The sequence below is a fragment of the Amblyomma mixtum genome, chromosome 9 (assembly GCF_055824585.1).
Source record: "Amblyomma mixtum isolate Tamu chromosome 9, ASM5582458v1, whole genome shotgun sequence".
Classification (NCBI taxonomy): Eukaryota; Metazoa; Arthropoda; class Arachnida; order Ixodida; family Ixodidae; genus Amblyomma; species Amblyomma mixtum.
In genome coordinates this window covers 38,189,584-38,211,544 of record NC_143020.1, presented here as the reverse complement: position 1 = coordinate 38,211,544, position 21,961 = coordinate 38,189,584, and the positions used below count along the sequence as shown (strand labels likewise).

Genomic DNA, 21,961 nt, shown 5'->3' with positions numbered 1-21,961 from the left:
TATGAAACACGAGAAGACCACTGAACCGCACACAACATTCCAATAGCAGAGTTTATGTTCAGTTCCACGGCGTGGTAAGAGCTCCCTTTAGTTGGTAACGAACCTGCTGTAGGGCATAAAGTTGGCCTAACCAGGATCCTCCTTGATGCCGTCTTCTTCGGTGGCCGCTGCAACCGGTGTTGCGTGTAACCTGTGTGCTCGCACTCGCTTTTCAATTATCCCGTTCTCGTTATTTTCCACGTTTAAGCATTATCGCGTGTCAGCGTCCCGACCGCTCTTTAGTCAGGCTACGTTTTGTTTGCAAACGTCACGGTAAGGTCGCTTTGCAACCGCCAGGGTATGTATTTCAACACTCGACGATAGAAGAGCGCCCTAACCAGAGAGCCACCGCCGCGATGTGGACAAGCGACGCCTAGCTGTGGTGATACCTGAGGCTATAACTGCAAGGAGGATAGCAAAAGGACAGCAAACGGATGCGCAGGGAGGTTGTACAGCGCCAAATCAGCTCTGGGTAAAAGGAGGGAGTGAATGCAGCATAATCGATCATGCTTAACACACAGCAGTCGAGAAGAGATGGCGGTCTTAGTGCTCTTGCATGAACTGGCATATGCAACCCCCGCTTTGTTGTTCCTCCGCGCTTGTATAACACCATATAGACCAGAATTTTGAACCTCTCCCGGGCGCGGCCATTTTGCGCCGACTGTCGCTCCGCGGTGCGGGCGTTTCTTTGGGGACTGCGGGGCTGCGGCAGTCCCGCGGCCGCGCCTGCATATAGCCGCGCTTCGGGCGCTAAAAAAACATTGTCGAGCATACTACCGCTGCGTGGCTGTGTTGCAGGAGTATTTACGTTATCAAAGCGATAACATTGACGTATTTTAATGACATTTAGTTTGACATTCAGATTAATTGTGCCGGCGCTTAGAACGCGCTCGTGCTTATATCGAATTCCGTCTTGGTGCTCCACCGCAAAGAAAATTTTTGTTCAATATCAAGCATTAGATGTGCGGCTAGCATGCAGTTCCAATTCCCATGCACTCTTATTCCTTCCTGCCGGCCGGCCATAAAGCCCCCCTCCACAAACAGAGCCTTCTTGTCGCCGCGCCAGTTATCAACAAATTACCCCTGTGAGCTCAACTGAGTCGCAGTGCCAACAGAAAACAAATTTTGTCATGGTTTATGCAACCTGGTGCATAAAAACGTACTTTCGCTTAATTTATCAAAGCTTGAATAGATATGAGCAGCTAATCCAGCTTTCACTAATTCTGAGGTTCGAAGTCGCGTTATTTGATTCAGGAGCTCTCGCCGCGTGTGAGAGCGTTGCGTAGCCGTTTGGCTAAGTGTAGAAAATGTAATGAAATCGCGCATAGTATTTTCGTATGAATAAGGTAGATACCGCACCGCTGCGGTGGCTCAGTGGTTACGGCTCTCGGCTCTGGCCCAAAAGACGCGGGCTCGATCACGGCCGCGGCGGCCGAATTTCGATGGAGGCGAAATTCTAGAGGCCCGTGTACTGTTCGATGTCAGTACACGTTAAAGAACCCCAGGTGGTCGAAATTTCCGGAGCCCTTCACTACGGCGTCCCTCATAGCCTGAGTCGCTTTGGGACGTAAAACCTTAATAAAGCAAACCAAACTTGTGTAGATACCAACAGCAGAAAGATAGTATAGATAAACCTTTACCCCCCAGATCCCTCTGACATGCGTGCGGAAAAAGCAGCTGAAATCGGTAGCGGTCGTGCTTACAATCGTGTCATGAAATGTGTTTAATGGGAACAAGAGCAAGTTCAGCGCAAGGATGCCTAACACGTACTGGTGATCGAAAACACGCGCTCCGTCGGGACAACCTTCAGTCTGCAGCTCGCCTATCCAGTTACTATACTCCACTGAGTCAAATCAGTAGATATACATTCTGATGCATAAAATTATCATAGATGATATCGCACGTAAAAGGCGACAACAAACGACACGACAGCGCAGAAATCTGCTTAGAAGCGCCGGTTTCCAGTCCGTACACTACCTGGTCGACTACCCTCGGATGTCACGTTAACGAGTAACTGCGCGCAAGATAACCGCAGTACTGTCTGGAAGAGGGAAAATGTGAGTAGTGACGCACAGCACACACCCTCATACGTTAGCTGATGAAGCACAACAACGGCAGAGGCGAACACTGAAACATGCGTTCTACGCGCGGCGCCGGCGCGACCCGCAGTCCCTCGGGCCGCGCGCGCCGACAGATGGCGACTCGTGTCGAGAGTAGGAGCGCGCCCGCAGCCTGCGTGCGAGGGTAAAAAAATCTGGTCGCAATGGCCGCAGGGTGGTTTCGCTATGACGGTGCTCCGAGGAGGCACAGAGACCGACGTTGAGCCGTTGCCTAGCAATAGCCGCAGCTGGCGGACGCCGCGCGCTCGCAGCGCCATCTGGCATGACGTCACACCGCGCGAATCAACACGGAGCCGCCGCCGCCGCTTGGTATGACGTAACATCGTTTGCCTCGTCGTTGCGCTCGCCTCCGGTCCCTTCGCCAGCTCTGTCGCTTGCCTGAAAACATGTCGGAGAATCGGAAAGGAGAGCTCACGTGCGCCGCAAGCGACACTGTGGCAACGTAGCTCACGCAACAATATATTGCTACGCGCAGATGTTGCTTTCGCAATCCTCCAGGTTTAACCAGAGCTAAACCATAGCCAATTTTTTACATATGTACACATGCCAAGGTTACCAGATACGTTGACATTTACAAGACATGTAAGACACGCCAATTAACCATAAACAGTATGTAGTAAACGGGCGTTCCCGGTGTGCACCGTTAATGAAGTCAACCGGAACTAATATTGACGCTGATCTTAATACTAAACAGCGTACCAGCTCTTGTTGGCTAGGCTGCGATTTGCTCATTCAGAATTTGAAATCCCTTTAATGAAAGCACCGGAGAGAAAACTTAGAACACTGGAAGTTGTTTCCGCGTACAGTTGTTATTGAAAATAATTCCTATCTGAACAGTAGAGCGCAACATAGTGACGTCAGCCGCAAGATAGTGACATAGTGGGCTCAGCCGCAGTGGCCAGTTTTGCCATCAGAATTTTCTGTTCAAGCCAAAGGGTGTAGGGGTAACTTTCCACTCCACCACTATGGCAGGCCGCTGCAGTGCTGATGCTTGATCGGGCAATGGTTGCGGTAAAATGTTTTGCGGAACCAAACACTACGCTAAGTGTGAGCGATTTCGCGGAGCCCCGGAGAGCCCCAACTGCCCATGCCCGAGTAGCTAGTAACGTCAGAGCAGCGCGAATCCGCCGCCGACTCCTCCGCTGCGAGGGTGACTCGGAGGAGCCGTCGGCGCTGTGCCAGCAGTGGGCTTCTTCGATTAACCGCGCTCGGGCAGCCCGCTGGCGGCCCGCAAGTTCGCCTCTGACAGGAAAACGCATCATGGTCACGAGGGCTGGCGGCCACCGGAACCAGCCTGCAGGCAATCACGGCGGCAAGCATGTCGCGGATCACAGAGGCCAGATGCTCTCTCTCGCTTCGCGTTCTGCGTCTCATTGCTACGCAGCTTCACGACCTCAAAGCGGCCCTGGCCAAAATGAAACGAGGGACAGCACCGGGCAGGGACAAGGTAACTGTGAAACTTTTCGCTAACCTACCCGAACCGGCCTACGAGCGGCAGCTCGAATACTTCAATGCCGTCTGGACGGGAGGTACGCCTCTCCCAGTGGATTGGAAGACGGCTCTCGTCACATTCATACCCAAACCAGGCAAACCTCTCAACACTGACAACTTCCGGCCCATATCTCTCACTTCTTGTGTGAGAAAGTTGATGGAGACCATGGTCCGTGACAGACTATCCACCTACCTAGAAACGCACAACGCCTTTGCAGACACCATGTACGGGTTCCGCCCACACCGGTCCGCACAGGATGTGCTGCTGCGACTTCATAGAGAGATTCTTGATCCCGTCGAGCACCCTAGCGACGGCAAGGTGGTCCTAGCATTGGACTTGCGGGGGGCTTTCGACAATGTTACTCATGATATCATCCTCTCCCACCTGTCCCAAATGAACTGTGGGAACAACACATTCCAATACATCAAGCAATTCCTCACAGATCGGCAATCATATCTCCGACTCCAAGACAGTGAACATGGCCCGTACCAACTTGGTACGCGAGGGACTCCACAGGGAGCAGTCCTCTCGCCTCTTCTCTTCAATCTGGCCATGATGAAGCTACCTACCCTGCTGGGGGAGGTCCCAGGTGTGCAGCATGCCCTGTACGCGGACGACATCACCCTCTGGGCAACACACGGTTCGGTTGGAGAAATCGAGGCCAACCTGCAGCAAGCGGCGGCTATTGTGGACGATTATGCACACCGCTGCGGCCTTGAGTGCTCCCCGAGCAAATCGGAATTCGTGCACATACGTCCCAATCCAAGGTGCACAACCAAAATTGCCCTCTCCCTGCTTACTGGCCCGATACCTGAACACGATGAAATCAGAGTATTGGGACTCTACATACAAAAGAACCGCAAGATTGACATCACGCTGAAGAAACTCCGCAAGGTGGGGGATCAGGTGGGCCGTATGGTCCGCCGGGTATCAAACAAACGAGGGGGGTTGCGATGCAAAGACGCCCTGCGGCTGTCCAACGCATTCGTAACCAGTCGAATCCTGTATTCGGCACCGTACCTCCACCTGCGCAAATGCGATGAGAACGCTTTCGAAGTGATTCTCCGAAAAATCTATGAGTGCTCTCGACCTCCCAATTGCAACATCCAACCAACGTCTCCTCGGCCTGGGGATGACGAACACCTTTGGGGAGCTGCGCGAGGCTCATCTCAGCAATCAATACTTGCGGTTAAGCAAAACACGTGCGGATAGCCGCCTACTGACCCGTCTCCACATCAATTACACAACCCAAGAGGACAAGCGGGTATCCATGCCCGAGGCCTGGCGCTTCGCACTAAAGGTTCGCCCCCTCCCCAATAACATGATAAAAGATGCCCATGATGGCCGCCGCCTCGCGCGAGCGGAGGCCATTTCCAGACAGTATGGTGCTCCACCAGGGGTATTTTACACGGACGCGGCAGGTCCACACCATGGGGGTTGGTACACGGCTGCCGTTGTCCACCAAAACAACCCAGTTCAGGGCCTCACCTTCCGTGCCCCCAACAATACATTCGCGGAGGAAGTTGCTATCGCACTTGCAGCTGCGGATCCAGCGTCCCGAGTCATTATCACCGACTCTAGAGAAGCTTGCCGCAATTTTGAACAGGGCCAAATTCCAGATCGTGCTTTCCAAATTTTAAGGCGGAAGCCTTTAATGCCTCATCGTTGTAAGCAGCAGTTGTCGACAGAAAATGTCACGCTTTTCAGTTGGTCGAAACGGTCGTGACGTCACAGTGCGCGAATTTCAAAGGGGGTCAATTGCACTTTGGCTACTAACCATGCAACCAATTAAAGGGATCGTATAGTGATGCTCCAAGTTAGTGGGACTTACTTAACCAATTAGCCTTTCTAGTCAGACCAGATAAACAAATAAAACAGAGTAGGAAATTTTCCGAGCTTGAGAATCGAACCCCGGTCTCCGGAGTGCGAGACGAGCACGCTACCACTTCGCCATGCCAGCTCGATGATTTGGAATGAACAAAGGCGCGTCTAGTGAGTACGGTGTCTTCGTTCAATCCCATCTTCCTCCCTTCCCGTTACGGCGAGGTTTAGGTGTACACCGAGATATGAGAGACAGATACATTTCCTTTCCTCAAAAAAAACATTTTCAAAGGCGCGTGTACTGAATACGGTGTCTTCGTTCACTCTAATGTCCCTCCCTTCTTCCGGTGAGGGTCAGGTGTCCACCGAGATATGCGAGACAGATTCATTTCCTTTCCTCAAAAAACCATCTTTAAAGGCGCGTGTACTGAAAACGGTGTCTTCGTTCACTCTTATGTCCCTCCCTTCTTCCGGTGAGGTTCAGGTGTCCACCGAGATATGCGAGACAGATTCATTTCCTTTCCTCAAAAAAAAACATTTTCAAAGGAGCTTGTACTGAATACGGTGTCTTCGTTCACTCTCATGTCCCTCCCTTCTTCGGATGAGGTTCAGGTGTCCACCGATATATGCGAGACAGATACATTTCCTTTCCTCAAAAAAACCATTTTCAAAGCCGCGTGTACTGAATACGGTGTCTTCGTTCACTCTCATGTCCCTCCCTTCTTCCGGTGAGGTTCAGGTGTCACTGAGATATGCGAGACAGATTCATTTCCTTTCCTCAAAAACAAATTTGCCGACGAGCACGGCCAAGTTCCGCCACGGCTTGACTAGCAACCCAAACCGCAGCCTCATGGACGAGTTCAGGCGTCTAAACGAGCATCGCTTGACTACAATCACCCAGCGGTGCAATGCGATCATGGAAGCATCACAGCCTCCACTAGCTTGTGTGAATGTACGTTCACTGTCGCTACACGGTCAAGACGTCGCACATGACCATATCTTGGCTCGGTGCAAGGTTCTCTGTCTAACTGAAACATGGATGAATCCCTTGGTGGCACCAGTTGAGATCAAAGGCTTTCACTACGTTACAGGGGCAAGTCGTGCTTCCAACCAAGCAGCGGGAGTTGCCATTTACGCGCACCCAGACGTCAACCTAACACCGCTACAGTTTGACGACTTGCACTTTGATGTGGGGGAAGTGTGCGGTGTCAAGCTCGAAAGTGGACTTAACGTGGTGTGCGTCTACTTGTCACCTCACATATCCCAACGGGCTGGCCATGAATTCATGGGACGAGTGCTACCAAGCTGGTTCAAGTTTGGCCCAATGATAGTGGTAGGAGACTTCAACCAGGATGCCAGAACGCATCAAGACTTCCTGGATGGAATGCAGAAATCTCTGGGTCTGCACTTGTCTACTCCACGGGACAAAGCTACCACCAAGTACGGAAGCTGCTTGGATTTAGTCTTCAGAACCCACCCCAGCGTCAAAGATCTAGACCACATATCACTCCACTTCAGTGACCACAAGGCGGTAGTAGTCGACGTAGACCCGATCAAACATAAAGAATTCACCGGGCATGAGACATCTGCGGAAATCTCCCCCGACCTAAACTTTGAGGAAGTCGTGGATACAGCCGAAGTCGAAGAAGCAGATAAAGAGACGCACTAGGGGAGAAGTGAAACGCGCCTCTGAAAGTGTGTAGTTTTAATGCGCAGTTCAAGTATACAGCCAAATAAAACACTAGTCAATAACAAACAGTCTCTCAGTCAATGCCTAACAGTGCTCCAGGAAAGGCTTCCGCCTTGAAGCAGTTGAGTGTGCCAAAGTGCCCTCTGAACTTTTACACAGATGTGAGTACCGGGATTTCCCAACCCGGCGCACCATCATCTGGGCCCCAGCACATGCGGGGATAGAGGGAAATAAGGTAGCGGACACTACCGCCCGCGCGCTTAACCACCGGGCATCGCCTCTCTCGCCGCCTGATCCGGCTACTGATTTTAATCCGGCTATTACTTTTCGGGAGATCTCTCTCCTGTACCAAAACGCTCACGGCCGACACCCACCCCCCTGTAAAGGCCTCAATAAGGCAGAGGAGCGTTGGCTACTTCGCCTCTACACCAACACGGTACTGTGCCCGGCAGTGCTCAAACATTTCAATTCGGCTTTTTCGGGCGAGTGTCCACACTGTGGGGAAGTGTTTGCGGACACGTATCGCATGGTGTGGGCATGCCCTGCCAATCCTGCTTTCCCACCCCACCACCACCCGATAGGACTGGGAGGCTGCCCTGCTCGGCTGCTCAACTCTCCAGGACCAACGAGCCCTGGTGACAAGAGCCCGGGCCGCCGCGGAGGCCACAGGGGTCCCGGACTAGGGATCCCTCCTAGTGATTGTGAGGGCCGGGCCCTTCAGGCACGATCCAAGCAATACCTCTGTATATAGTATGAATAAATGTTTTACACCACCACCTACGCACGCGTACGGTAGAAATAGGCTGCTTGGTATCCCAAACAACGACTTGCAGTTATTGAGGGCTGCGTGCCGCAGACTGCAGGACATGCAGCTGATCAAGCTCGCACTCGTATACATCGGAAACGATAACGCGAGCGTGTGCCTTCGGTGCACTGTGTAAGTTTCAAGAAATCCTCAAAAGCATGCGATGAGCAATCGCAATCTAACGCGTTTCAGTCGACACCACATAGGACGGAAAAACTGCCCGTGCGTTGTTTATCAAACGACAAGCCGTACTCTCGGATTATTGCGTGTTGCGTGTTTGCATGACGATCAGCGCTAGAGCTCATATTATCTCTTTTTTTTTAAAGCAGCCAAACGCGAGGTGCATGCCTGCGGTACTTCTCAGATATTTTGAGCATATGTGGCAGAAGGCCCGAGCATGAAGCTGCATAACAGTTGGCGACGACAGAATCAGCACTTGGTCGGCGCGACAATTCTTTGTGGCCACATATATATGCCCGCAGAGGTGTCTCGAGCAATGTGCTCTTGAGGGCTTTTAAATAAAGGACATGTTTCAGTCAAGCGTTTTTCAAAGCATATCCACTTTTGCACTGCTCCAAACGCAATGAAGACCATACGCTCCCGTATCGCGCTCAACCAATAATTCGTAAAACACGTTCAGCACATGCATATATGCGCGCGTCTGAACGCGTACTCGGAACTGGAATCCGGCTTCTCTGGTGAAAGGCCTCAAAAACCATCGCAATATCCGCCGGGCGCACGAAATTAACAGCCGAAATATTTTGTGAATCAGCAGTATGCGATCGAAATATGAAGCGAGCAATTGTGCTTGCGATGTGGTGAGACGATCGAAATATGATCGCGCATACGCACGCAAAACATATTAATGAACAGCGAGAGCTACCGCAAAAGGTGCCATTGCAGGCGACACAGTCGATATGCACCGTGGCCTAGTCGAAACAAGCGTCTGCATCGCGCAAAACATCGCATGAAGAACAGCGGTCCTTCTAGTCCTTATAAAAATGGCCTCGCGAACTTCCCGCTACCATACACCTCTCTGTCGTCTGCTAGCTGCCCGAGCGCTGCCAGCACAAAATCGTCCTGGCGAGTCTGGCCGCCGGCTGGCAGCCCGAAACCGCCCAGCCAGAGAAAAACGAACGCGTTCCGGGCAGCCACCGGAAGTGGGCGGAGCAACCCGAGACAATCGAGCGCGCTCGGGCAGCCCGCAGGCAACCCGCGGGCTGCCAGAGGCGGATAATCGAAGAAGCCCAGTGCATTCACCAGGAGGAGTGACGTCACATGGCGCAGAGCTGCGGCGCTGGGGCCACCGCCGATTCCTCCGCTACGCTCAGAGATGCCGCCGCCCCTGCGACTGCTGCGCCATGGCCACTTCATGGCCATGCCGTCGGCAATGGCGATGCCGTCGGGATGGTCACTGGTCAAACCACAGCCAATTTTTGTTGGTAAATCGGTTTTTTTGGGGAATGAAAATGGCGCAGTACCTGTTCCGTGTATCTCGGTACACGCCTGAACCGCGCCGGAAGGGAAGGGAGAAAGGTAGGAGTCAAAGAAGGCGAGAAAAAGGCGCTGTAGTGGAAGTCTGAATTATTTCAACAACCTGGGGATCATTAACGTGCACTGATACCGCACAGCACAAGAGCACGCCCCGCCGCGGTGGCTCAGTGGTTGCGGCGCTCGGCTCTCGACCCGAAAGACGCGCGTTCGATCCCGTCCGCGGTGGCCGAATTTCGATGAAGGCAGAATTCTGAAAGCCACGCTTACTGTGCGATGTCAGTGCACGTTAAAGAACCCCAGGTGGTTGAAATTTTCGGAGCCCTTCAATACGGCGTCCCTCATAGCCTGAGTAGGTTTGGGACGTTAAACCCCAATAAACCAAACCAAGAAAAAGGGCGTTTTGAAACAAAAAGCTTGACTAGGCTAGTCAACACCGCGCTTCGTGAGCCGGTGCCCAGATTTGCCACCTCTGTGTATTCGCGAAACCGAGTGTCGTCACGTACGGTGCAGGGGGCCGCCGTCGCCGCCGCCACCGCTCACATAAACATAAATAAAAAACATAACAGAAATAAAACATTACAAATTAAAAAAAAGAATGAAAACGATGAACTCTCATATCTCGGTGGACACCCGAACCGCGCCGTAAAATGAAAATAAAATTGGTTTTAAAAATATGAAACGACGCCTATCCCTCCCATATCTCGGTAGATACTCGAACCACGCTGTAAGGGCCCTAAGGAAAATGAAATGAAATGAAAATTGCTTTTAAGGAAAGCAAATGCCTGTCTCTCATATCTTGGTGTACACCCGAAAGGAATGCACACCACAGTACATGTTTCTAATGCAACCTTCTAAGACAGCACCGTATTAAGGCGGAAGCCTTTAATGCCTTATCGTTGTAAGCAGGAGTTGTCGACAGGAATGTCACACTTTTCAATGGGTCGAAACTGTCGTGACGTCAAAGTGCGCGAATTTCAAACGGGGCCAATTGTACTTTGGCTAGTAACCATACAAACAATTAAAGGGATCATATAGTGATGCTCCAAGTAAGTGGGACTGAGTTTAGTTAATTGCTTAATTACCAATTAGGCTAATTAACCCTTCCAGTCAACCCAGGTAAATAAATAAAACCACGTAGGAAATTGGTCGAGTTCGAAAATCGAACCCCGGTCTCCGGAGTGCGAGACGAGCATGCTAACCACTCCGCCTTGCCAGCAATAAAGGAAAAAAAAAAAACTCCGCTACCCGTTTTAGCGCTCCGTTGACGTGCGTAGCGCTAAAACTCCGTTTTAGCGCTACGCACCTCATCATCAGGAAGATTCTCTACTAGCCTTTAAATCCCCTCCGTGTGCCATGAGAAATATGGCAAAAATGTAAAATATTTTTGTTTTTTTGGGTTACTAAAACAATCAAATAAATTGCGAAAGATATTTTTGATACGGCCTTGATTAAGCTCAAAGCAATAAAACAAAAGTGCGCAGTAGCCGTATGGCACTATAATATTTCAAAAAGGGTAAAGAAAAGCCCGGGAGGGGAACAATCAGTAACACTGTGTCAGAGTGTGGTGATAAGATGAACTAAAAGGTTGCAATAACGATGAATCGCAGAAGAAGAGACAATATTCATGAATACATTATTGAAAATATCGGATGACGCTCAGTCATTATAGGGTTTGCAGCAGTATTGATCGAGGCTGTAGACTAGAAAGGTTTTGAAGTCACCCTTGAGTCACCATTTGTTCCTTTATAACTTTCGTGCTGTTTCTTCTTGCCATTTTTCCTGCTCCAATTAGGAAAGCCTGTAATGAGACGACGCATCCTGAAGACGCCGACCAAGAAAGGACAGCTCCCCGTCTAATTTTTCTCGCGCCGAATTTGTGCCGTCGTACCACTGTTGTATCAGGTCGCGTCAGATAACACCAGTATTTTTAAACGAAATAGTTTCCAACACTCGTGCGCCACTTTGGAATGGTGATGACACGTATGAGTGGCGAATAAAACCCGCTAGTGCCAATAATGCGTACAGTTCGAAGAAGAGTGTTTTTGGCGGCAGTTTTCAACACTCTAGTCGCCTTTACCATCGCTTAATAATTGATTCAATTTGCGTGAGCCAACGGCTGGATCAGCGCTTCCAGGTATACGGAAAGTTTATAGGGTTAATGACTGTTACGAAAATGCCGCCGTCCAGCTGAACGCCGAGTAAAAGGACGAGATGAACCTTTGTGCATCGTTTGCCTTGTCTCCGCATTTTTGCTCCGCTGTCCAGTTGATGCAGTGACCTCGTGAGGAACACAACCACAAAACAGGGCGGGACAGAGAGAGGCGACGACGCAGTGCTCCGTTTGTTGTCGCCTGCTTGATCTCGTCCTGTTTTGCGGTATTGCTCCGAACGACGTCCTACCAACTGGCCTACAGCCATGTCCTTCTAGTTGATGCAGCGAACACCTGCAAAAAGGAACTTTTTCAAAGCCACAGCTCTTCAATTTCCGCCTTGATACCGTAGAAGTTTTACTGCATCCTTTAACGCGAAGGGTGGCCTTGGCTGTAAAGGAAGAGGCGGCCCTGGTGTGAAAACTGCCAACGTTCCGAGAAAAGCAATTGCTTGCGTCTTTGCTTTCACGAAGATAAGTCGTCCTGTCCGAAAGTTGGCTAACCACACTAAGCACCCCCTGAAAAATTGTTCACCATGTTTAGAAGGGGGGTATAGGATATATCACTCCATCTTTGCATGTCATTAACCGGTTTTATTGCTGCGTGTTGCAGAACAGGTGTTTCTTTTCAGTTCCTGTCGCCTGCGCCAGTTCTTGTCGCCTGCGTTTTTACCCCGTAGGTGAGCACTGGTAACATACAGCAGTTGCATATTTTCTTTCGAGGGATATCGGTATACTGTCATTTATGATATCACATAACCTGCCACATGCGCTCTGCCCGATAATTAATTTTTTAGTTATTTCCCGCTCATAATCTGGATCAGCAGCCACTACCTGCCCTAAGTACCACTTCCGGCACTTCGCTACCAATTGTGAACTGCTGTTGCCTTCCGAGACTGTTGAACATTGCTTTGGATTTTTAAGTGTTTTATAAGACCTACCGTTCTGCTGTGCCTGTCTTACTCATTGACCATGCTTTAGAGCTCATCTCCTGAGTGACTTAGCAAGGCAATGTCATCAGGGAATCTCTAATTACTTTCATATTCTCCATTAACTGTTATCCCCAACTGTTCCCAATCCAAGCCTCGGAACACCTCCTGAGAACCGGTGGCGAATAGCATTGGCGAGATCACGTCTCCCTGTCTGACACCCTTGCTCACTGGAATTTTATTACTCACTTTATGAAGAACTATGGCAGCTGTGCAGTCGATATAGATATCTTCCAGTATTTTCAAATAACACTCTTTCTACACATTGATTCCACAATGCCTGCATGAGTGCTGAGGTTTGCACTCAGTCAAATGCTTCTTCGTAATCAATGAATACTACACTCTTATATAGGGGTTGGTTGTATTCTGCACATTTCTCTATCACCTGATTGATAGTGTGGATATGCCTATTGTCGGTATCCTTTACGAAAGCCTGCCTGATTATTTTGCTGATTGAAGTTTAAGATTATGCTGATTGTATTTGCGATAACCTCAGTAAATACCCTGTAGGCAAGAGACAGAGTTAAAATGTCCACTCTACGGCTGCGCCAGTTGAAATCCTCTCTTAAGACCTCGTAGAGGAAAATTACACAAAGGATGAATGTTGTAGGTTGCTTGACGTCTTGCAGATTTGAATTGCTCAATCACATTGCAAGAGGACACTTCTGGACAGGTTAACTTTTTATAACAATTAAAAGCACAAAGGAAGATACGAGCAAGGAGAAAACATATTTACACTTGACTGGCTCGTAGTTCTACGTGACGAAACCAGCCCTCGGTCCTCCCGAAAGCGCTGGTTTTAAACCCTTTGTGCCCTCCCTCGGTGGGGAGAATGACCAATCAGGTACTGTACAAACATCCACCCAATAACACATTGGGGAAAGGAAAACACAACCAAATAATGATTAGGGAAAGAAGGTAGCTCATCGCGAAACCGTACACATATCGTATGTACACTTTCCGCCATCCCGATTTTTCTCTCCTGCTGCGAGCTTCGCGAACACTCTCACTTTCCCATGATGCAGATTACCTCAACGTCCGGTTGACCCAAGTTCCAGGAAAGCCACTTCAATCCATCTGTTTCTCATCGTCGCTCCTCATGCCTGCAGCTAGCGTGACAATATGTCAAAGCATGCCGCTGCAGACATGGCACAAAAGCCACGCACTGTGACGCGAGATGCGACCTAACGACTCCGTCCATTAGGGGAGTTTGACCTTTCCCGTAACGGCGCCTTCCGGCGCCCCCCCCCCCCCCCCCCCCCCCGTATCCCGCTGGATTGAGCTCTCCCCCTTCTGTGCGGTTGCGCGGAGGGCCAAAGAGAGAACGTAATGGGCATTCCAATAATGCGACCGGATGCGGCAAACAAAGTACAGGACCGCGAACTTCACTGACAGTAAACTGATCGGTCTGTAATTTTTGAAGTCCCTGACATCTCCTTTCTTATGAATTAAGATAATGTTAGGGTTCTTCGAAGTTTCTGGTAAGCTCGAGGTGATAGGACTTGGCGTTTACAGTGTGCCTAGTTTTTCCACTACAATCTCTCCTTCGTCCTTCAAGAGATCTGCTGTTGCGGGATCCTCACCACCTGCTTTACCACTTTCCATTGCTCGCAGGGCTTTCTTTATTTCCTTTTTCGTTACTTGCAAGATGGACATTTGCAGTACTCTACTCTCTGTGATTACATTGCCTGCTGTGTGGATATATGTATAACTCTTCAGCTGCTCTAACTATCTTATCCATATTGCTAATGACCTTGCCCACTTTGTCTCTTAGCGCATACATCTTTTTTTTTTACCTATGCCTAGTTTTCACTAATTTTAGAATACACCCATTCTTTACAGCATGCTCGATTTTCTCCATAAAAATTTCCTCATGTCGGCTACCTCACGCTCATTTATCAACTTCGATAGACCTGCCACTTCTAATCTGTTGGTAGGATTAGACGCTTTCACGCCTTGGTGTTAATCAGATCTTTCGTCTCCGGAGATAGCTTGTCGGTATCCTGTCGAACCATCTAACCGCCTACTTCTACTGCGCACTCCGTATTGACAGCTCTGAAATTATTGTTCATTCTTTAAAAATTAAAATTTTCTTCTTCGGAGCCAAATATCTGTTCTGCAGCGCTAACCTGAATTCCTCTAATTTTGCTCCTCTACAGCTGTGCAAATTATTGATTTGACTATCCGCATTTTGATACTCATACCCATCGCTTTTTCTATTGTGTGTTGATAAATCTCAATGCACCTTCACACGTAAGCGCCCCTTCAATCAGCCACTTCTGTTTTTGTCCCGTCACAGTATTTTAATTTTCTTCCCCTTAGCGTTCAGGCATATTGCCTCTAACTTGTAGCAGCGTTAACGGACGACTTTCTACGTTTTCTGTAGCGAAAGGTACACTAGGCTAGCAGGAGCACATTTTGTGGTTCCTGCAAAACACCACTGCCGCGCATGCGCCATAACCTAGCCAACCAGTACTATGGTAAGCATGGCTCTGCGGCCGCTGCGCCACACTGCGCATGCGCTGAGTCGTGCCGCGCAGCTTGGATATAAGCCGGAAGTGACGCGCTCGCTCCTCAGACGCTCATCATGAAAGGAAAGCGGCCGTGCTCGTCACAGCAGCAGTACAGGCTGCGTGAAATTAAGTCTTCCGATCCAGAAGTCGTCGCATGGTACAAGGCCAGTCTGCAGCGTGAAAACGAGGCGAGAAATGCTAAGTGGGATGCCGAGACGCCCTAAGAACGAGAGAAACGTCTCGCGAAGAGACGCCGCCAAGCTGCTGAACGACAACGATGGCGAGTCGCTGCTCAGTGTCAGTAGAGGAAACTGCTTTCGCTGCGTATATCCTGGCCTAGCTGAGCTAAGAAACTGCCATTTCTTTCCCGCGTGTACTCTCGTAAATAAAAGAAAACTTGTTCCATCTTTCCGCCAACTGGTCTTTTCTATTGGCTCTTTAATGGACACGCGCTCTGCTATGTTTCAGCCAGCTATTAAAGATCGCGCATTAACTCGACTTTTCCTCACGCTGCACCGACTTGGCCTTTTATCTGCGTGGCATGAAATCTTCTCAGAAATGTTTCTTTTTTTGCTCCTTTCAAGTTCGCTAGCGTCACCCTTGGCCACATGCTTCAATTTTCGCTGAGAGTAAGCGGTTTTCGCTTGTGCTTATTCAGCGGCTCAGCATTTCCGAGTAATTCATTTGAAGACTAGCGCTTCACTTTTCCAGCAACCTCATGCTGATTCACTCTGCTTTTAACTTCTTCCGGTGAATTTCGTCTGCTTGTTCACGCATCATTTGAAGCCTTATCGCCGCCCACCATGGATGAAGCGAGGAGCTGATAGTTTGCGCTAGGGTTGATTAGCTTTGTAGTTATCCGCCACCTGGCGGTATTTAGACTGTAGCTTATTGTAGTTATCAACTACCAAGCACAACATCTGCAACAAACTCTTGACCATCAGATACCTAAAGCGTCACGGAGCTTGACAGAAGAAATTCGCACATAAGGCGATGAAGGGTCAAAAGTCTGCCGTTAAACACTCAACGCCAGCTGGAAGGTAGCCTGTGCCGAACTCCGCAGAACATGGAAGGGAGTTCTCCACCAGAGTTGCGTGTGGCCACAAAATATACACTGCATAATAAGTTAAGTTGTCAAGCAGGAAAATGGACGTTTACTGTCTGTCCTCGAAGGTGCGAACTTTTCTTTCTATTCAGTCGTTGTTCCCAGAGTGTGTCAAGCTGAATACAAAAAAAAAGATTTCTTTTTACTTTCAAGCTGGCGCACGCAGCCTGTGTGCGTAGTATTTTTGTTTTTGCAGATTTTTTTTATTCTCATCTGGCCTTTACCATAAATAAGAAGACCTGGTTTAGGCGTAAAGCGCTAGCGTGGAGCCTACTTCCGGTGCGGGCGTTTTTTCCCGCACTTTCCTCATCTCCTCATACATTTTTTTTTTGCAACAGGCTGACAAGCGCCTAGCCACCAAGGCTGCATAAAAATTCTTTATTTGATAAACATCATTGTCACGTTTGCAGAAATAACAGGTTGTGGCCAACGAAGTCGAGCTTGAATAGGTTCTGAATGAGCATTGGCGCAGCTTCTATTATTCGGTTCAAGAAGAGAACTCGTCATCGATGTTCCATTCGTGCTGCACTCCTTCCTAGGGGTGTTCGTGCCACAGGTGCCAGTCCTGTTTTCGCCGGGATGGGAATCGTCTGCCACACTTGTCGCATACGAGAACAGCACGCTCACTTTGACCTCCTGGAATTGGTAGGAGAAGGATGTAAAAAAAAATCTTCGAGTGAGAACTGCCTATGAAAAATTTTTCTAATTGCATTTTTTAATTGTACCTCGGCCTTAGAAAGTTGTCAGCAAGGGAAGCAATGGATCTCTGTGCCCGTACTCACGGCGTGTATATTACGAATTATCGGTTTGCAAAATGAACGATGGTCATATACTTGACTTTTTGGGGTTAAGAATTAGGACCTCAAAACTTTTATCATAATTGTGCATGTAAGATGTTTATGAGTCCGAAACCCCTCGGGGTGGAACGCTGCTTTTGCCTTAGGATAAATTCTCTTTTGCTGCGACATACAGAAAGTCTTAGCAAATAGTTAAAATTCACCTCATGGACAACGCTGCTGGCAGAACAAAATGCCGCACGCAACTAGCGTGCGATACAAAGAGGATTTCTGAATCAATCTCCACCCACGCGGATAAATTATTTTGGGGGAACACTTAGGTATTTTCAGAGGGATATGTTAATGCAGGTGAATGGTGAAGTATTAAGGTCAAATGAAACACTCAACAAATACGGCCGTGCTCAAGCTGTCACAAAACGCACGCACGCTGGATTATTTGTTTTGCTTGCGTGGGAATATACGCTGGGTTGCAGGTTGTTTCACATGTAATAACGTTGTGGCAACAGCTATTGGGGCCTCAGAAGCTTTTGCAAGCTGATGCAGTATGAAGACATTGCGCTGCGTGCCATCTTCAGAAGAGTCAATGTAACATGATGCCAAGAAGCTCTAATGGGTGGCCAAGTGCTTTTTGTCTCCCTCTTTTTTAAGTAAGACGCTTGTGGGAGCCCCACTTAGATTGAGAAGTGATGAGGCCATCGTTTCGCGCGTTGCAACTGATAATTATGTGTAGATCGAGTAGTTGACGGCTTATAATGGAGCTAGGATACCATGATACGAGAAGTTTTTCGCCTACGCACGGTGGAGTGACAGACCCATTTTACGTGCATTTCACTCCAATGAAGGCGAGCATTAGGCCAGGAATAAACTGTACCCATTCGACGGCGATGGCCACCCGGTTGTGGCACTGGGCATCGAACCAGACACCTTCAGCGCACAACGGTTATGCTCAAACTATTCGGTCGAATCTGCCGAGTTCGGTACAGCAGACCACGGCGGCATAAAAATAGCCGGAGGTCTTCATTAGAGTTGCGCGATACTCACGTTCAAGTTTATTTGCGCAATAGTCATGTAAAATGTTTACAAAGCTTCACCTGCAGATACAACACCGCCTGCCGTTACCACGAAATTTTTTTTTTCAAAATGAATAAATGTTCAGGATGCTCGATTCAAAAAAAGAGACTTTTCTAATAACAGCAAAGAAAAATAATTTCAAGACCGACAGCTCTGCGCACACCTCAGGCATGCGTTTCATGCTGAATAACTATTCGTGATTGTGCTCTAACGTTGGAATTTTAACAACGTAGGGAGACCGGAGATCGTTATCGGCGTGTTCTGCTTTCACGCACGGATCATTAAACGGCAAATCGGGCAACACCGACACATGAAGAAAGAATTGGCACCAGAAATCGGCAGTGGCTGCGATTCGCAACGTTATATGACCAGCATTCGTAAATCGATACGAAAAAGATGCCTTAATTTTAGGCGAACTGTTCGCACACGGTGTAGAGTATGTGCAGGTGCCCCAAAAGTAATACGGAGCACGCGAGCTGTGGCCGAAATGGAAAAAACTGCATGCCAGCGCGCTCTATCAGTAGATGTGCGGCAAAGAGCGAAGGGGCGTCGGCACATCCGGCTGACCCATCTCAATAACTTGATGCTCGCGTTATCGCCTCAACGATCGAAGCTGCGCTGCTACCATTACTGCCCGCCAGGGGTGCTTTCAATACCTCATGGTTTGTTGCTCGTCCGGGCCGTGCAGTAATATTTGCCATCGACACCGTGCGCTTTATGCTTCGCCAGGAACTGCATTATCTTTGTCTGCGGAACAGCCGAAGTTTGTGCTACACATAGCGGCGAGTTTGTGCGGTGACGAGTATAAGCACTCGAGCAACGTTTTTGCAAATGCGGTGAAATTTGCTCTGTTTTCATGGTCACAAACTCGCCGCGAAGCGAAGAGCGAACCACGGCGGTCTCGCAGGCTGAATATAGTGGCATTCCTGAAAAACAAAAAATGCAGTCTGCCGAACGCCACTTTCTACACGGCGCGGACAAACAACAAACCCTTGCATGATGTATTGAAAGCGCCCCTAGCGAGCACTGATGGTAGCAGCGCAACTTCGCTCGTGGTGGCGATAACGCGAGCATCAAGTTATCTAGATCGGTACGCCGGATGTGCCGCCGCCCCTTCGCTCTTTGCCGCGCATCTGCTGATAGAGCGCGCTGGCATGCAGCTTTTTTCCATTTCGGCCACCGCTCGCGTGCTCCGTATTACTTTTGGGGCACCTGTACTGCTGAATTTTCGATTACAAAAAATTTCTGCAACTAGGCTTACCGGCGATGAAGACGAATTTGCGAAAGTTGCTATACCTTTGCTTCTGCCATGTAGCTTGCATTCTGCTGTGGAACCACAATTTAGTTGCGCATTCCTCGCTCTCCCCATTACCTCCCAAGCTAATCGCTTCACACCTTGTCTCTCTTACCATTCGCATTTTCCCTCTGCTTCATTTCCCCTAAAAGTGTAGAGCATTATACCCTTTTTGCTGCCTGGAACGGTTGAAGATACGGCGCGTTAAATGAAATGCTGAACAATTCCCAATAAATAATTCAGTAACCACATTGACCTTGCTGCTGACGCTGTAAATTGTACAGTAGAATGCACTGCTACAAGTCTAAATCAAGACTAACAGCTTAAGCAGTGAAAAACAAAACTTCCTATACTTTTTGCTCCAGGCCCATAGGCCCCAGGATCAAGGCATGCAACAAGCGCATCAATATGTATCAACAAGCACAGCGCGAGTATTTCCAAACTACACGAATAAGCGTAGTGAAGTGTGCGCCGTGTTCAGCGACACTTAGAAGAATTGTGCGCAGTTCGCATCGTTAGCCTTACAAATCGCGACATTTCAACTTTTTTACATGTATAACCTGCAAATTGTATAGCCTTAATCACGCAGTGCCTGTCTGTTAACTATAGGAACGGACAATATTAAAATAAGAAACCTTTATTTCGCAATGATTGAGTCATTTGTGAAGCAGGCCATTCCTCAAAGACTATTTCGTAGCATGTGGGATTGCCTCTGAAAGTGCTACCTTATCCGGCGGCTCCATAGTTGGAAATCAGCTAAGCAGTCTCACCTTACTTGTGTCCATGATACACCAAAGAACAACTGGCGGATGTTTTGGCGCTGCTGCTGTCGATCGTATGTACTATTTTTTTACGCACGCTAGAATTCTTGAAATCAGGCCAGACGAAGTTACAACTCGCTGCGTATTACAGCCTGAACCACTCTACAGATATTCACTTCAAAAATTCACCAAACTTTTCAGGATTAAACACTGTGAACAATTACTATGTATTCTTACGTCTGATCACGTCCAGAGATTTATTTTGAAGTTCACTTTCGTAATCAAAACAAATGCTTAAAGGGAGGAGTGTTACTGTGGTTCCGAAAGGGCGTTAGCAAAACTCAAGACGCCCATCAATTACTTAATGCATTCCTGTCCTGAAATGAACGCCCGAGAATAAATCACTGCTAAACTTAGTAGAACGTTTACAAATGCAGTGAATCATGAACTGTCTGAGTTAAAATAGAAATAGAATTGTTAATTTATATGTGCAAACTTTAAATGTGTTAAAATCCCGTCGTCATGTGCACAATTATGCGAATACAGTGCTTCTATAGATTATCGTTTCACTCCTCACAAAGATTTCCCTTAACAGTCGCGAGAGTTTTGAGTCGATGAGCTGTTTACTACAATGCTCCGTCGGAGATGCGGAATAATTTAATTCTCTTTTCGAAACACTTTTCAAATGATAAATGGGTCACGAAAGAGGGAAATAGAAAAAATAACTATGCACTTGCCTTCTTCGTCTGAAGCAGCAGCAGAAACGTCAGCATGGGCATTCTTCAAAAGACGGTCGACGATTCCACAGGCGTCGTTGATGGTGTCAGGATTCAAGTCGTTGATGTGTTTAGGATCGTAACCGAGTGTCACGCGCAAAGCAATGCGAACTCTCTGCTCAGTGTTGACTCCCTTGTAGTGGACTGCCAGGAATGGACGCTCCGGCCACAGGACCACGAACACAGCACTCTGCTCAAAAGGCAGGCCTCCCGGCACTTCGATAAAGAAGCAGGCAGTGAGTGCCTTTCCATGCATTCTCCAACCGAGTGGTGCTTTGCGTTCACCGACCCCCAACGCAGCCGCCATTCTCCCCAGCAGCCCGAGACACTCGTCCCAAACCGGCAAAGTCATAAGGAGATGAAGTTTCAGCGCCTCCAGGCGTTGAAACGGCAACACCCAGCAGCGCAGCCAAGCTACGCGCCGGAGGCAACATTCATCGCCTTCAGCAGCTTGCACAGCGTTGAAGATAGCACAAACGACATTATGCGGCGGCGTTTCTTTCAGCCTGGGCAGCCACGATACGCGTTCATTATCCAGCCGTGCCAGTAGACCAGGGCTGTAGCCGACGAGCAGAAAGTCGAGATTTAGAAGTTGCGTAGCCGCCATCTTAGAAGCCATTTCAGGAGCTGTCTTAAGTTTCTCACGGTTCAATGGTTCCCTATGCTCCTCGACTGGAGGAAACGCGCACCCTTTGTCAACGTAATAGCGGCCGCAAGCTGTTCACTGGCGCCGTTCTTTTCGGTTCTGGCTGGCAGGATTCGAGTCTTCGTAGGTGGAGAGCTTGCGAACTGCGTGCCTAAAACATGCGACTACACTTGTGGGGTATCTAATGTTGGTATGCTCTAACGCTGCGCTACAGACCTTGCGAAGAGAAGCCTCACACACGCAAAAAAAAACGAATGGAAACGCCCGCCGGCCTTCAACAGCCCATGATCTGGCAATTCTCTTTCGAAATGCATCAAGTTACTGAAGATACTACGATGCACGTTTTGACAAGTACTTTCGCTGCATTTGAGCATCTGCACCGCCTGGCGCGAAAATAAT

The 21,961-nt window shown here is 48.8% G+C and overlaps 2 long non-coding RNA genes across 2 annotated transcripts in view; one reads left to right on the top strand and one right to left on the bottom strand.

The window, feature by feature from the left end:
- Positions 1-21,961, top strand: part of LOC149328783 (uncharacterized) — a 63,559-nt gene that overhangs the window by 10,245 nt on the left and 31,353 nt on the right. The window lies entirely within an intron of this gene.
- LOC149328785 (uncharacterized) lies at positions 16,577-21,918 on the bottom strand. The gene is made up of 2 exons (XR_016285773.1): positions 20,878-21,918; positions 16,577-16,853 (listed from the first exon to the last, which is right to left on the bottom strand). It is a non-coding gene; the product is annotated as an uncharacterized LOC149328785 (long non-coding RNA).